This window comes from Grampus griseus (assembly GCF_964374135.1).
Source record: "Grampus griseus genome assembly, chromosome: 9".
Classification (NCBI taxonomy): domain Eukaryota; kingdom Metazoa; phylum Chordata; class Mammalia; order Artiodactyla; family Delphinidae; genus Grampus; species Grampus griseus.
In genome coordinates, this window is record NC_139003.1 from 76,528,496 (window position 1) to 76,544,100 (window position 15,605).

Consider the following 15,605-nt stretch of genomic DNA (forward strand, 5'->3'; position numbering starts at 1 on the left):
CCTGGCCTCCTGTAGCTAACATTCTATTGGGAGATAAAGGTGATCAACAAGATAAAGGCATGTCATAGTTTTATGTACTGATTCTACTTTGTATTGGGGAGAGGATATATAGGAAGTGGGAAGTTCTAGCTATCACTTTAGCAGGGGATGATGCATTTCTCAAGTTCCACATTAAAGCTTCGTCATTTATTTATTTATGAAAATCAGTATTTAAAATGGTGTTTCTCTTCTTTAGTACTTGTAGAATATGCTATATGTATTAAATTAGGCACTAAGTAGGCTTTAGTGGCCTGGCTAGAGCTAAATCTAGCATTATTTTTAAGCAGAGAAAATAATGTATTCCAGGTTTCAAACAGTAAGATTTGCAAGTGAACTTTTAAAACAAAACCTATTTGTTACAACTCATTGGTTAAGTTGGCAATTGATTACTTTGCAAAGTTATTCTCAATGAAAAATGATTTTTTAGGCAGAAATCTAGGCAGAAATCATAGGTTTCTTTTATTACCTATAGGTGATTTGGCACTTAAAAATCATTATTAATTTATAAGAATTATATAACATTGTCAGGGTGTAAGCCTTTTGAAATGTTGGCTATTTCAATATATAAGGAATCTGTTGTGTCCTTAAGTTGACCTATATGCTATAAATGTCAGCCTAGGGTTGTTTTTGGTAAAGAGTCATAGAACCATTTTTCTTAGTTCCTTCTTTTTTTGGTCTGTTACATATCAAAAGGAGATAAAGGTAAAAAAACCATATCCAATGTTCTCATTAATTCAAGGTGTGAGGTTCCCTGGAAAGAAATGCAATTATACTCTAGAGGCAGCCAGATTTCTGAGCCTTAAATTTGACACTTTGGCTGTTTTAGCTATTTTGTTCTGTTTATTTCAGATTTCACTCACACAGAGAATCCATCTGTATATACCGGGGTCTAAATATTTAACTAAGATTTTAATTTACTACTAGTTGAAATGAAAAGCTATATTTCTAGGCAGTTTTAGTTTATGATTATTTTTACTTTTGTTTTTATTTACCTCATGTTCAGAAGATCTCGTGACTCTAAGTAATATAGTGTAGCCAAGGCTACAAGACTAAACTGTAAAAATTAAACAATAACCTTAGCAAAAGCAAACACTTATCACTAATACTCCTTATTACTACAAACCTTGGAATAAAAAGTAATTGTTATACTTGTTGAAATTCAAATGAGGAATGAGAAGGAATGAGTTAAAACATTTATGAGAGAGACCTTCAAGATGGTGGAGGAGTAAGACGTAGAGATCACCTTCCTCCCCACAAATACATGAAAAATACATCTACATGTGGAACAACTACTACAGAACACCTACTGAACGCTGGCAGAAGACCTCAGACCTCCCAAAAGGCAAGAAACTCCCCACGTACCTGGGTAGGGCAAAATAAAAAAGAATAAACAGAGACAAAAGGATAGGGATGGGACCTGCACCAGTGGGAGGGAGCTGTGAAGGAGGAAAGGTTTCCACACACTAGGAAGCCCCTTCGCGGGTGGAGACTGCAGGTGGCAGAGGGGAAGCTTCGGAGCCGCAGAGGAGAGCACAGCAACAGGGGTGCAGAGGGCAAAGCGGAGAGATTCCGGCACAGAGGATCGGTGCCAACCAGCACTCACCAGCCTGAGAGGCTTGTCTGCTCACCCGCTGGGGTGGGCGGGGCTGGGAGCTGAGGCTCAGGCTTCAGAGGTCAGAACCCAGGGAGAGGACTGGGGTTGGCGGCGTGAACACAGACTAAAGGGGACTAGTGCTCCACAGCTAGCCAGGAGGGAGTCTGGGAAAAAGTCTGGAGCTGCTGAAGAGTTAAGAAACCATTTTTTCAGGGTGCATGAGGAGAGGGGATTCAGAGCATCACCTAAACAAGCTCCAGAGATGGGCGCGAGCCACAGCTATCAGTGCGGACACCAGAGACAGACATGAAACACTAATGCTGTTGCTGCTGCCAAGAAGCCTGTGTGCAAGCACAGGTCATTGTCCACACATCCCCTCCCAGGAGCCTGTGCAGCCCGCCACTGCCAGCGTCCTGTGATCCAGGGACAACTTTACCAGGAGAACACACTGCGCCTCAGGCTGTTACAACGTCACGCCGGCCTCTGTCCTGCAGGCTTGCCCCGCATTCTGTACCCATCCCTCCCCCAGGCCTGAGTGAGCCAGAGCCCCGTAATCAGCTGCTGCTTTAACCCTGTCCTGTCTGGGCAGGGAACAGATGCCCTCAGGTGACCTACACGCAGAGGTGGGGCCAAATCCAAAGCTGAACCCCAGGAACTGTGCAAAAAAGAAGAGAAAGGGAAATCTCTCTCAGTAGCCTCAGGAGCAGTGGATTAAGTCTCCACAATCAACTTGATGTACCCTGCATCTGTGGAATACATGAATAGACAACGAATCATCCCAAAATTGAGGCGGTGGACTGTGGGAGCAACTGTAGACTTGGGTTTGCTTTCTGCATCTAATTTGTTTCTGGTTTTATGTTTATCTTAGTTTAGTATTCAGAGTTTATTATCATTGGTAGATTTGTTTATTGAATTGGTTCTCTCTTCCTATTTTTTATATACATAGATATATATATATATGTTGTTCCCTTTTCTCTTTTTGTGAGTGTGTATGTGTATGCTTCTTTGTGTGATTTTGTCTGTATAGCTTTGCTTTTACCATTTCTCCTAGCCTTCTGTCTGTCCTTTTTTTTTTTTTTAGTATAGGTTTTAGCACTTGTTATCATTGGTGGATTTGGTTTTTGGTTTGGTTGCTCTTCTCTTTCTTTCTTTTATTACATTTTAATCTTTAATAATTTTTTGAGTTTTTATTTTAATAACTTTATTTTATTTTATTTTTCTTTCTTTTTTTTTCTCCCTTTTCTTCTCAGCCTGTGGCTGACAGGGTCTTGGTGCTCCGGCCGGGTGTCAGGCCTGTGCCTATTGTGTGGGATAGCCAAGTTCAGGACATTGGTCCACCAGAGACCTCCTGGTTCCACGTAATATCAAACGGTGAAAGCTCCCCCAGAGATCTCCATCTCAATTCTAAGACACAGCTCCACTCAACGATGAGCAAGGTAGAGTGTTGGACACCCTATGCCAAACAACTAGCAAGACAGGAACACAACCCCACCCATTAGCAGAGAGGCAGCATAAAATCATAATAAGGTCACAGACACCTCAAAACACACCACCGGATGCTGTTGTGCCCATGAGAAAGAAAAGATCCAGCCTCATCCAACAGAACACAGGCACTAGTCCCCTCCACCAGAAAGCCTACACAACCCACTGAACCAACCTTAGCCACTGGGGGCAAATACCAAAAACAATGGGAACTATGAGGCTGCAACCTGAAAAAAGGAGACACTAAAAACAGTAAGTTAAGCAAAATGAGAAGACAGAGAAACACACAGCAGATGAAGGAGCAATGCAAAAACCCACTAGACCAAACAAATGAAGAGGAAATAGGCAGTCTACCTGAAAAAGAATTCAGAGTAATAATAGTAAAGAAGATCCAAACTCTTGGAAATAGAATGGAGAAAATACAAAAAACATTTAACTAGGACATAGAAGAAATAAAGAGCAAACAAACAATGAAGAGCAACACAATAAATGAAATTAACAATTCTCTAGAAGGAACTAATAGCAGAATAACTGAGGTAGAAGAACGGATAAGTGACCTGGAAGATATAATAGTGGAAATAACTACGACAGCGCAGAATAAAGAAAAAATAATGAAAAGAATTGAGGACAGTCGTAGAGACTTGTGGAACAACATTAAACACACTAACGTTCGAATTATAGGGGTCCCAGAAGAAGAAGAGAAAAAGAAAGGGACTCAGAAAATATTTGAAGAGATTATAGTTGAAAACTTGCCTAATATGGGAAAGGAAATACTCAAGTCCAGGAAGCGCAGAGAGTCCCATACAGGATAAATCCAAGGAGAAAGAAGCCAAGACACATATTAATCAAGGTATCAAAAATTAAATACAAAGAAAAAATATTAAAAACAACAAGGAAAAAGCAACAATTAACATACAAGGGAATCCCCATAAGGTTAACAGCTGAACTTTAAGAAAAAACTCAGCAAGGCAGAAGGGAGTGGCAGGACATATTTAAAGTGATGAAAGGGAAAAACCTACAACCAAGATTACTCTACCCATCAAGAATCTCATTCAGATTCGATGGAGAAATTAAAACCTTTACAGACAAGCACAAGCTAAGAGAATTCAGCACCAACAAACCAGTTTTACAACAAATGCTAAAGGAACTTCTCTAGGCAGGAAACACAAGAGAAGGAAAAGACCTACAATAACAAACCCAAAACAATTAAGAAAATGGTAATAGGAACATACATATTGATAACTACCTTAAATGTAATGCATTAAATGCTCCAACCAAAAGACATTGACTGGCTGAATGGATACAAAAACAAGACACGTATATATGCTATCTACAAGAGACCCACTTCAGACCTAGAGACACATACAGACTGAAAGTGAAGGGATGGAAAAAGATATTCCATGCAAGTGGAAATCAAAAGAAAGCTGGAGTAGCAATGCTCATATCAGACAAAATAGACTTTAAAACAAAGACTATTACAAGAGACAAAGAAGGACACTACATCATGATCAAGGGATCAGTCCAAGAAGAAGATATAACAATTGTAAATATTTATGCACCCAACATAGGAGCACCTCAATACATAAGGCAAATGCTAACAACCATGAAAGGAGAAATCGACAGTAACACAATCATAGTAGGGGACTTTAACACCCCACTTGCACCAAAGGACAGATCATCCAAAATGAAAATAAATAAGGAAACACAAGCTATAAATGATACATTAAACAAGATGGACTTAATTGATATTTATGGGACATTCCATCCAAAAACAGCAGAATACACTTTCCTCTCAAGTGCTCATGGAACATTCTCCCGGATAGATCATATCTTGGGTCACAAATCGAGCCTTGGTAAATTTAAGAAAATTGAAATCATATCAAGTATTCTTTCTGACCACAATGCTATGAGACTAGATATGAATTACAGGAGAAAATCTGTAAAAAATACAAACACATGGAGGCTAAACAATATACTACTAAATAAACAAGAGATCACTGAAGAAATCAAAGAGGAAATCAAAAAATACCTAGAAACAAATGACAATGAAAACACGATGACCCAAAACCGATGGGATGCAGCAAAAGCAGTTCTAAGAGGGAAGTTTATAGCAATACAGTCCTACCTCAAGAAATAAGAAACATCTCGAATAAACAACCTAACATCACATCTAAAGTAATTAGAGAAAGAAGAACAAAAAAATCCCAAAGTTAGAAGAAGAAGACAAGGTTGTCCACTCTCAGCACTATTATTCAACATAGTTTTGGAAGTTTTAGCCACAAAAATCAGAGAAGAAAAAGAAATAAAAGGAATCCAAATCGGAAAAGAAGAAATAAAGCTGTCATTGTTTGCAGATAATATGATACTATACATAGGGAATCCTAAAGATGCTGCCAGAAAACTTCTAGAGCTAATCAATGAATTTGGTAAGGTAGCAGGATACAAAATAAATGCACAGAAATCTCTTGCATTCCTATACACTAATGAGGAAAACTCTGAAAGAAATTAAGGAAACACTCCCATTTACCACTGCAACAAAAAGAATAAAATACCTAGGAATAAACCTACCTAAGGAGACAAAAGACCTGTATGCAGAAAACTATAAGACACTGATGAAAGAAATTAAAGATGATACAAATAGATGGAGAGATATACCATGTTCTTGGATTGGAAGACTCACATTGTGAAAATGACTATACTACCCAAAACAATCTACAGATTCAATGTAATCCTTATTAAACTGCCAGTGGCATTTTTTACAGAACTAGAACAAAAAATTTCACAATCTGTATGGAAACACAAAAGACCCCGAATAGCCAAAGCAATCTTGAGAAAGAACAATGGAGCTGGAGGAATCAGGCTCCTGCACTTCAGACAATACTACAAAGTTATAGTAATCAAGACAATATGGTACTGGCACAAGAACAGAAATATAGATCCATGGAACAGGATAGAAAGCCCAGAGATAAACCCACGCACATATGGTCACCTTATCTTTGATAAAGGAGGCAAGAATATACTATGGAGAAAAGACAACCTCTTCAATAAGTGGTGCTGGGAAAACTGGACAGCTACATGTAAAAGAATGAAACTAGAACATTCCCTAACACCATACACAAAAATAAACTCAAAATGGATTAAAGACCTAAACGTAACGCCAGACACTATCAAACTCTTAGAGGAAAACATAGAACAGTCTATGACATAAATCACAGCAAGATCCTTTTTGACTCACCTCCTAGAGAAATGGAAATAAAACTAAAAATAAACAAATGGGACCTAATGAAACTTCAAAGCTTTTGCACAGCAAAGGAAACTATAAACAAGATGAAAATACAACCCTCAGGATGAGAAAAAATATTTGCAAACGAAGCAGCTGACAAAGGATTAATCTCCAAAATTTACAAGCAGCTCATGCAGCTCAATATCAAAAAAACCAAACAACCCAATCCAAAAATGGGCAGAAGACCTAAATAGATACTTCTCCAAAGAAGATATATAGATTGCCAACAAACACCTGAAAGAATGCTCAACATCATTTATCCTTAGAGAAATGCAAATCAAAACTACAATGAGGTATCACCTGACACCGGTCAGAATGGCCATCCTCAAAAATTTTCTACAAACAATAAATGCTGGAGAGTGTGTGGAGAAAAGGGAACCCTCTTGCACTCTTGGTGGGAATGTAAATTGATACAGCCACTAGGGAGAACAGTATAGAGGTTCCTTAAAAAACTAAAAATAGAACTACCATATGACCCAGCAATCCCACTACTGGGCATATACCCTGAGAAAACCATAATTCAGAAAGAGTCATGTACCACAATGTTCATTGCAGCTCTATTTTCAATATCCAGGACATGGAAGCAACCTAAGTGTCCATCGTCAGATGAATGAATAAAGAAGATGTGGCACATATGTACAATGGAATATTACTGAGCCATAAAAAGAAATGAAATTGAGTTTTTTGTAGTGAGGTAGATGGAACTAGTGTCTCTCATACAGAGTGAAGTAGGTGAGAAAGAGAAAGGCAAATACCGTATGCTAACACATATATATGGAATCTAAAAAAAAAAAGGTTCTGAAGAACATAGGGTCAGGACAGGAATAAAGATGCAGATGTAGAGAATGGAGTTGAGGACACAGGGAGGGGGAAGGGTAAGCTGGGATGAAGTGAGAGAATGGCATGAACACAAATACACTACCAAATGTAAAATAGATAGCTAGTGGGAAGCAGCCACATAGCACAGGGAGATCAGCTCCGTGCTTTGTGACCACCTAGAGGGGTGGGATATGGAGGGTGGGAGGGAGATGCAAGAGGGAGGAGATATGGGGATATATGTATATGTATAGCTGATTCACTTTGTTATAATGCAGAAACTAACACATGATTGTAAAGCAATTATACTCCAATAAAGATGTTAAAAAAATATTTATGAGACAGTCCTAATTTCTCTAAGGCCATTTATTTTTACAAATTAAATGTCAAACTAATAGTTTCCTTTTAAAAATATGATATATATAAAGCAACAATCTACTACTATTTCTGAATCCTTCTTTACTTTCCTTGTGTGCCCTGCTGTGAGCATAAACCTTTATTTCCAGATCTTTTCTATGTTTATACAGACATGTATATGTATCTATATTTTTGTACAAAATCAAGATGATAAAATATATCTTGTTTCACAGACTTAAAACATTGATTTATAGTAAATGTTTTCTTATATTAGTACCTATGGACCGTCTTTTGGTTTTTAACCATCTTATTGAGGTATAACATATGATAAATTGTACATATCTGAAGTAAACAGTTTGGTAAGATGTGTCTTCCTGTGGAAGCATCACTACAATCAAGAAACTGAACATACCATTCACTGAAAAGTTTCCTTATTTTACTTTGTGATCCTTCCCTCCTATAGCTCTCCATAATCAATACCTGCAGGCAGCCACTTAACTGCTTTTGTTTCCTGCAGATTCATTTACATTTTCTAGAACTTTATAGAAATGGAATCATATAGTACAAACTTTGTTTTGGTCTGACTTTTTCACTCAGTATAATTATTTCAATATTCTTAAATGTTGATATGCATATCAATGGGGCATTGCTTTTTATTGATGAATAGTGTTCCATTATATGGATATACCACAATTTGTTTATGCATTCATCTGGTGTTGGACATTTGGGTTATTTCCAGTTTTGGACTGTTACTGATGAAGCAGCTATGAACATTTGGTTCAAGTCTTTGTGTGGCCATGAGCTTTTTTCATTCCTCTTGAGTAAGCACCTGGAAGTAGAATATCTGGGTCATGTGTTAGGGAAATGTATGAATTTTTAAGAAGCTGCCAAAGAATTTTCTAAAATAGTTATCAATGTATTCCACTGTATACCACCTTTTGGAATATTTTGTATTATTTTTTCTATTATTGGTTTTGTTTTCCTGCTTCCTTGCATGCCTGGTGATTTTTCATTGGATGCCAGGCCTTGTGTAATTTGCCTTTTGTGGTATTTTTGTTTTTCTAAAAATATTCTTGGGCTTTATTCTGGAATACAGTTAGTTGTAAATAGGTTGACCTCTTTGGGTCTTGCTTTAAGCTTTGTTTGACCCAAGTTTTAAAAATGTGTATGTTTTTATTTTATTTTGCTTTAAGACCTTACTTTAATATTTCTTGTGATGCAGGTCTGCTGGTGATGAACTCTGTCAGGTTTTGTATGTCTGAACAAGTCTGTATTTTAACTTTATTAAAGAGATTTTCATTGGTTTAAGAATTATAACTTGACTTTTTTCTCTTTTAGTTCTTTAAAGATGTAGCTTTAACACTGTCTCCTAGTTTGCATTTTTTTTTTCTGATGAGAAATCTGTCATTGTTATCTTTTTTTCTTCTGTATGGCTTTTTCTCTGATTCCTTTTAAGACATTGTCTTTATTGATGGTTTGAAGCAGTTTGATCATGATATGCTTTTGTGTAATTTTCTTCATGTTTCTCATGATTTTTATTTGTTATGATTCTTGAATCTGTGTTTATAGTTTTCATCACATTTGGAAAAGTTTTGGCCATTATTTCTTCAGATAACTCTTCAGTCGTCCTCTCTTTGAGGATTCTAATTCTATATATTTTTAAGTGCTTAATGTTATTTTACAATTCCCTCATTTTTTCTTTCTTTTTTTCTTCTGGGTTTGACTTTGGATAATTTTATTTTTATTTTAAGTTCATGCAGCATTTCTTCTTCAATGTCTAATCTGCAATTATAGCCGATCAGTATATTTTTATCTCAGGCATTTAAGTTTTCATCTTTAGAAGTTTGGTTTGGTTCTTTTTTTTATACCTCCCTTGCTTTTCTTGAGGAAAGGTATTCAGTCTTTCTTCATGTGTCCTGAATGTAGGAATGGAGTTAGAATAACTACTTTATGTTCTTATCTACTAATTCTATCATCTGTATTATTTTTTGGTCAGTTGCAAATGATTGCTTCTTCTTTTCATTATTGGTTGTGTTTTCCTGCTTCTTTGATGTCTTTGTATGTGATTTTTCATTGTGCCAGGCCTTGTGAAATTTACCTTTTGGGGTATTTTTGTATTTCTAAAAATATTCTTGGGTTTTATTCTGGAGTACAGTTACGTGTAAACAGGTTGATCTCTTTGGGTCTTGCTTTAAAAGTCTATAATTAATTTTTCCACACTGCAGAAGCAATACCCTTGTTAGTACTACATGCTCTGTGCATTATGAGGTTTTCTACTCTGGTCGTTGCCAACAGGCATTATTCCCAACCCTATGGGAGCTCCAAGCACTGTTTACTGTAATCCTTTCAGGTGATTCCCTACTCCTCCTCACAGATGTGGGTAGTTTTCTCACACTCATGCACTGAACAGTAGTTTAATGAGTTATTTGAGGGATTCTCTGCACATCTTTGGGGTTCTCTCTCTGTGCATCTCTCCCCTCCATTATTCTGATTTACAGACTCGAGCTTCCTTCGACAATCAGCTCTGTCTCCCATTAGGGACACTGTCAGGTTTTTCTCCCTGAGTCACTGCATGCAAACTTACACCTGGTAGTAAGCTGGAACAATCATAAAGGTCATCTCATTGTCTTCATTGCCTAATGTCTGATGTTTTGAAAGCCTTTGTATTTTTTTTGGTGATTCAGGTAGGGTAGATCTAGTCACTGTTACTCCATCTTGGCTGAAAGAAAAGGTCAACCTTGTTTTTCTAATGTCTAGAAATAGTCTACTGCATTACTTAAATCAAAATGTATTTAAGTAGAGATTTATTGAAGAATGTTACCCTGATACCAAAGCCAGACAAAGGCACTACAAGAAAACTAGAGACCAATATCCCTTATGGACATTGATGCAAAAATCTTCAATGAAATAATAGCAAACAAAATTCAACTGCATATTAAAGGATTATACAAAATGACCAAGTGGAATTTATTCCTGGAATGCAAGGATGATTCAATATATGAAAATTGGTCAATGTAATGCAACAAATTGACAAAATGAAGGAAAAGAAACCCACATGATCGTTTCAATTGTTACAGAAGAAGCATGTGACAAAATTCACCACCCTTTCATGATAAAAACACTCAACAAATGAGGAATAGACAGAGACTACCTCAACGTAACATAAGTCATATATGAAAAACTCACAATGAACATCATACTCAATAGTGAAAAATTGAAAACTTGCCCTTTAAGATCAGGAACAAGGAAAGGATGCTGGCTTTTGCCACTTCCAGTCAACATAGTACTTAAAGTTCTGGCTAGAGCAATTAGGCAAGAAAAAGTAAAATAAATAAAAGGAATACAAAGAACTGAAAGCAGGGTCTCAAAGAGGTATTCATACACTCATATTCTTAGCAGCATTATTCACAATAACTAAAAACATGGATCGAACGCAAGTATCCATTGCTAGATGAATGGATAACTAAAATGTGGTTTATGCATACAATGGAATACTATTCAGCCTTAAAAAGAAAAGGCAGTTCTGACATATGCTACCAAATAGATGAACCTTAAGGACATTATGCTAAGTAAAATAAGCTAGTCACAAAAAGACAAATACTGTCTTTACAGACAAAGACAAATACTACCCACTTATATGAGTAGTCAAAATCACAGAGACAGAAAGTAGATTGGTGGTTGCCAGAGGCGGGGCAGCAGGGAGAATGGGAAATTATTGTTTAATGGGTCCACGGTTTCAGTTTTACAAAATGAAAAGTTATGGAGATGGATAGTGGTGATGATTGCACATTATGAATATAGTTAACACCACTGAACTGTACAGTTGAAATGATTAAGATGGTGTATTTTATGCTATGTGTATTTCACCATAATTTTAAAAATTGGAGAAGAAAACTACATTTTCTTTAAGGATGAATTAGCTGAGTTTCATAAATTTTAATTTGTGTACTTTTATTATCATCCCATTGAATATACTTTCTAATTTCCTGGTAGTACTATTCATCTTCAAGTCTTTTTGGTAGACATTAGTATAGTATAACAGGTTTCTTATGATCAATGCTTGCATGGTAAATCTTTTTAAAAAGTCTTTTAACTTTCAAATTTGTCATACTTTTCTGTTTAAAGTATATTTATTTTTCATAAGTAACCATGGTTGAGTCTTGTTTGCTTTTTAAATCCCACTTTATAGTCTGTGTTTCAAGGGAAGTGTTTTGTTTGTAAAATTTAATGTAATTATTGACATGCTTGAATTTCATATTGGTATTTGATTTTTGTTTTTGGTTTCATCCATTCATTGTCCTCCAGTTGTTTCCTTTTTGTCTTTTTTTGGAGGTATATAAATGTATTTTTAGGGTTCTACTTTATCTCATCTTGTTGCATTTTAGTTATTCTGCTTTGTACTTTTGGGGGGTGTTTCTTTAGATAATAAAATATGCATATTTAATTTATTACAGCATACATTAAAAATTCTGTTACTATCCTCTCCTCTCATACAGCACTAAAAATTCTATTACTTAAGGAACAATTTAAGAAATTTATAACAATATATTTTCAATTGTCATTTACTTCTAAATATTCTGTAAAACCCATTTTTGTTATTATTTTTACTTTAAATGGCTAAATGTCTTTAAGGAGACAACAAAAAGTATGTGTGAGTATAGGAATAATAATTTCAATGGCCTGTAATATTTACTGGCTGTTGTTATTTTTTTCTGGTGTTCTTCATTCCTTCTTGTAAAGCCAAGTTTCTATCTGATATCCTTGTCCTTTAGCCTATAGAAATTCTTTTAGTGTTTCTTGTGGTGGAGATTAATTCTGACAGGTTTTCACTTTCTGAAAATGACTTCATGAGAAGTAATATTTATCAATGAAATTGGCAAAAGTAAAGAAAAGTCTATTGTTTGGTGGACTTCTTGAAAAAGGGTGCTCTCATACTGCCATTCTGAGTAGGAAATGATGGAACTATATAAAATTCTCTTTTGGAAATCAAATTAAAAAAATTTTTCATGCTTTGAATTAAATATTAAAATTCTTGGAATTTATGAGAAAATTCAATTGTGTGTAAAGATATGTTCACAAAGGTGCACACTGTAGCTTTATTTTGAATAGCAAAAAATGGAAATAACCTCAAAGTTATTTAAGTAAATAACAATACATCCATATAATAAAATAATACTTAGCTTCTAAAATCTGTATTGAAGAATATATTGCTAGAGCTGAGGAAATGCTAAAAAAATCTACAGTATAACTGCAAAAATATATATGGTTTTGCCTGCTAGAAAAAAATGACATACATTAAATTTTAGCAGTGGTAATTTTTTTCCTTTGTCCTTTTTTTGTTCGTCAGCTTTTCTGCCATGACTATTTAATGAGACTGAAGTCCTATAATATTTATTCAAGGAAGAATTATCAAGGACAGTAGGAAATATCAAGTATACTGTAGAATAAAAAACAACTAAAGAATTCCTACTGACCTTTGGGTCTAGATAATTCTCTAGGGAGTAGAGTTGTCTTTTTTGCCTAAAGGGCCAACAGTAAAGCCATTTAATTCGTGTTTCATATCTCCCCTTTTCCGTGCCTAATGAGCTGTGATAAAGGGATAAAAGTTGTGAAAGACATAGATGCCAGATAATGTAATCCTGAATAAAAAAAAAAAAGCCAATTATAAGAGGAAATGTCATTAAATTTTACAGCACTAATGAAAAGTCTGGTTTATACTTTGCAGGTTTCCAAAATGTTTTGAAGGTAGTACTCTATTTTCTGGAATGTGTTAGAATTCTTTTTACTAGAGAACTGTAAACTGGAAATTGTTAGCCTAGTGACCTGAAATGAATTATTTTGGCCTGAAGCTAGCTGACCTGTCAGGCAAGTGGCAATCAATGGAAGAAGGGTATGTTCCATATGACACTTTAATTTCTATTTTTATCTATGCACACATGCATTATCTTGAGAAGGGCTATGCTTTTGTGCATCTTAAGGTCATGGAGAACTATGGTAAATTGGAATTTAGCTCTTCTGACCATAGGTTAATTACCAACTCATTCTTTTGGTGAAATAAAAAGTACAGAAGACTTATATTTGAAAAAGAATTGTTAAGCATGCTTATCTTACCTTAATATATTTTGATTATTTGTTATACTATTCAAATGTTACTTAACCCCTGATGGCTGCAGGTGGACACAGCTATGATCTAACTACTTATTTAATGACATTACTTTGGTTTCTAGTAGGAGCAAATTAGAAGCATTTATGGTAGATCTGGGAAGGAGTTTATAGGAAACCTTAAATATGGTCAGTGTAGAATATACATTTTATATTCTCCCACTTTAACATTTTATTGTGAAATATATATATATATATCTCCCACTTAACAATTTATTCTGGCCATTCTCTATGGTAGTAAATATTTTTCAAAAACATTATTTTCAGTGTATATATAGGATTTCCCTGAAGGAAGAGCATCTTCTTTCTCCATCAACTAATAGATTGCTGCTGAAATATCCATTCTTTGTTCCAGGGCAGTATAATATCATAAGACTAAATGAGTTGTAAGAAATAGTTTTGTGAAACTCCTCAGTTGATAGTGATCATGCCAGGAGATTACAAAAATAAGGTAATTGCTCTTTAGTCTCTGATTAGATGTGTCTTTTCTAAGCAACTGCTTATTTTTAACTGGTAGATACTCTATGTCCTATAAATGACTATATTTTAAATCTTGCCTGCTTGAAGGCTTGGATGAAGGTATATCCTAATTCTAGAGTCTGGAATATATAACTTCATTTAGTTTTACTATACCTCAACCTCACTTACTGTAAATTTATTTTAGCTTATCATACGTATACATTCTTGTGAGATAGGTTAAATTTGTTAGAACATTAGCATATAAGTAACGAATCAAGAGCTATAATAAATATTACCACAAAGAAATAACTTGGTCTCTCTAAATATTGTTTCCTAATCTGAAAAATGTGGATAATTATTTCAGTGTATTAGGGTAGAGGCATCATGAAGTTTAAATTAGATCATTTAAGTGAAAGCCTACTATAGAGCCAGGAAGAGAGATGTGTTTGAAAAGTGTCTTCCATCCTTCCTTTAGAAATAGAGCCAGTACACAAGTTCCATTTTCATTTAGCTAATACACATGCTGAAACCATACCAAGTAGATGATATCCTATGCAATATTACCAATATCTTGGTATTTTAAATTGAGCAACTTCATATATAAAAACCATTTAAAAATGCTAATAAAATTAAAAATCTTTTTCAGTTTTCAAATGATTACTTTGGTAACATGTAGATAAATGCTGTTTTCCCTTTACTATAGGAAAGGCTAACCATGCCATTTCTTTACCAATATAATCTTAAAATATACTAGATTATGGCTTTTATGTATAATTTTATACAAAAGAGTTAGGATACTTTACATTTTAAATATGTATGAGAAAATATGTCAGAAGGATGCAAAAGTCAGTGCAGAGCACTCCAGGTACTAAATAATGTACAATTTATTATCAATAATAATAAGATTACTTATAACTCAGGGATAATTATATTTATGAAGAAACATTTGCCCCACGAAATTGTTCATATTAATTTGCTTTTCACATGATGTGTTAATAATATTTGATTTGTTTAAATTGGACTTTGCCTTTAAAATATCATTAAAATTTGTAATGTGTATTTAATGCAGTTGTGATGACTTAATCTTGGTATTGGGATTAATGAGGGAAGTGGCCTGTGTCATAGGGATATCTCACAAGATGCTTTTATTTTTCCTTGTTTAAAATTTAAAACATTCCTAATGTTCATAAATAATCAGATTTTGAAATTTGGGCCAAAAAACATAAATAAAAGATATCTATCATGGTCAAAATGTCTCACCCAGGGGAGAGACAATTTACTATTAAGAACATATCTCAAAGAAAAATCAACTAATTGAGCTGATAGTAGTTGGACAAACCGCCCTTTCCTGCTCTATTTTCTAGTCCTAGACTGAAATGGAACAATGAGAAATAAGATGTGACTGAGAAGGAG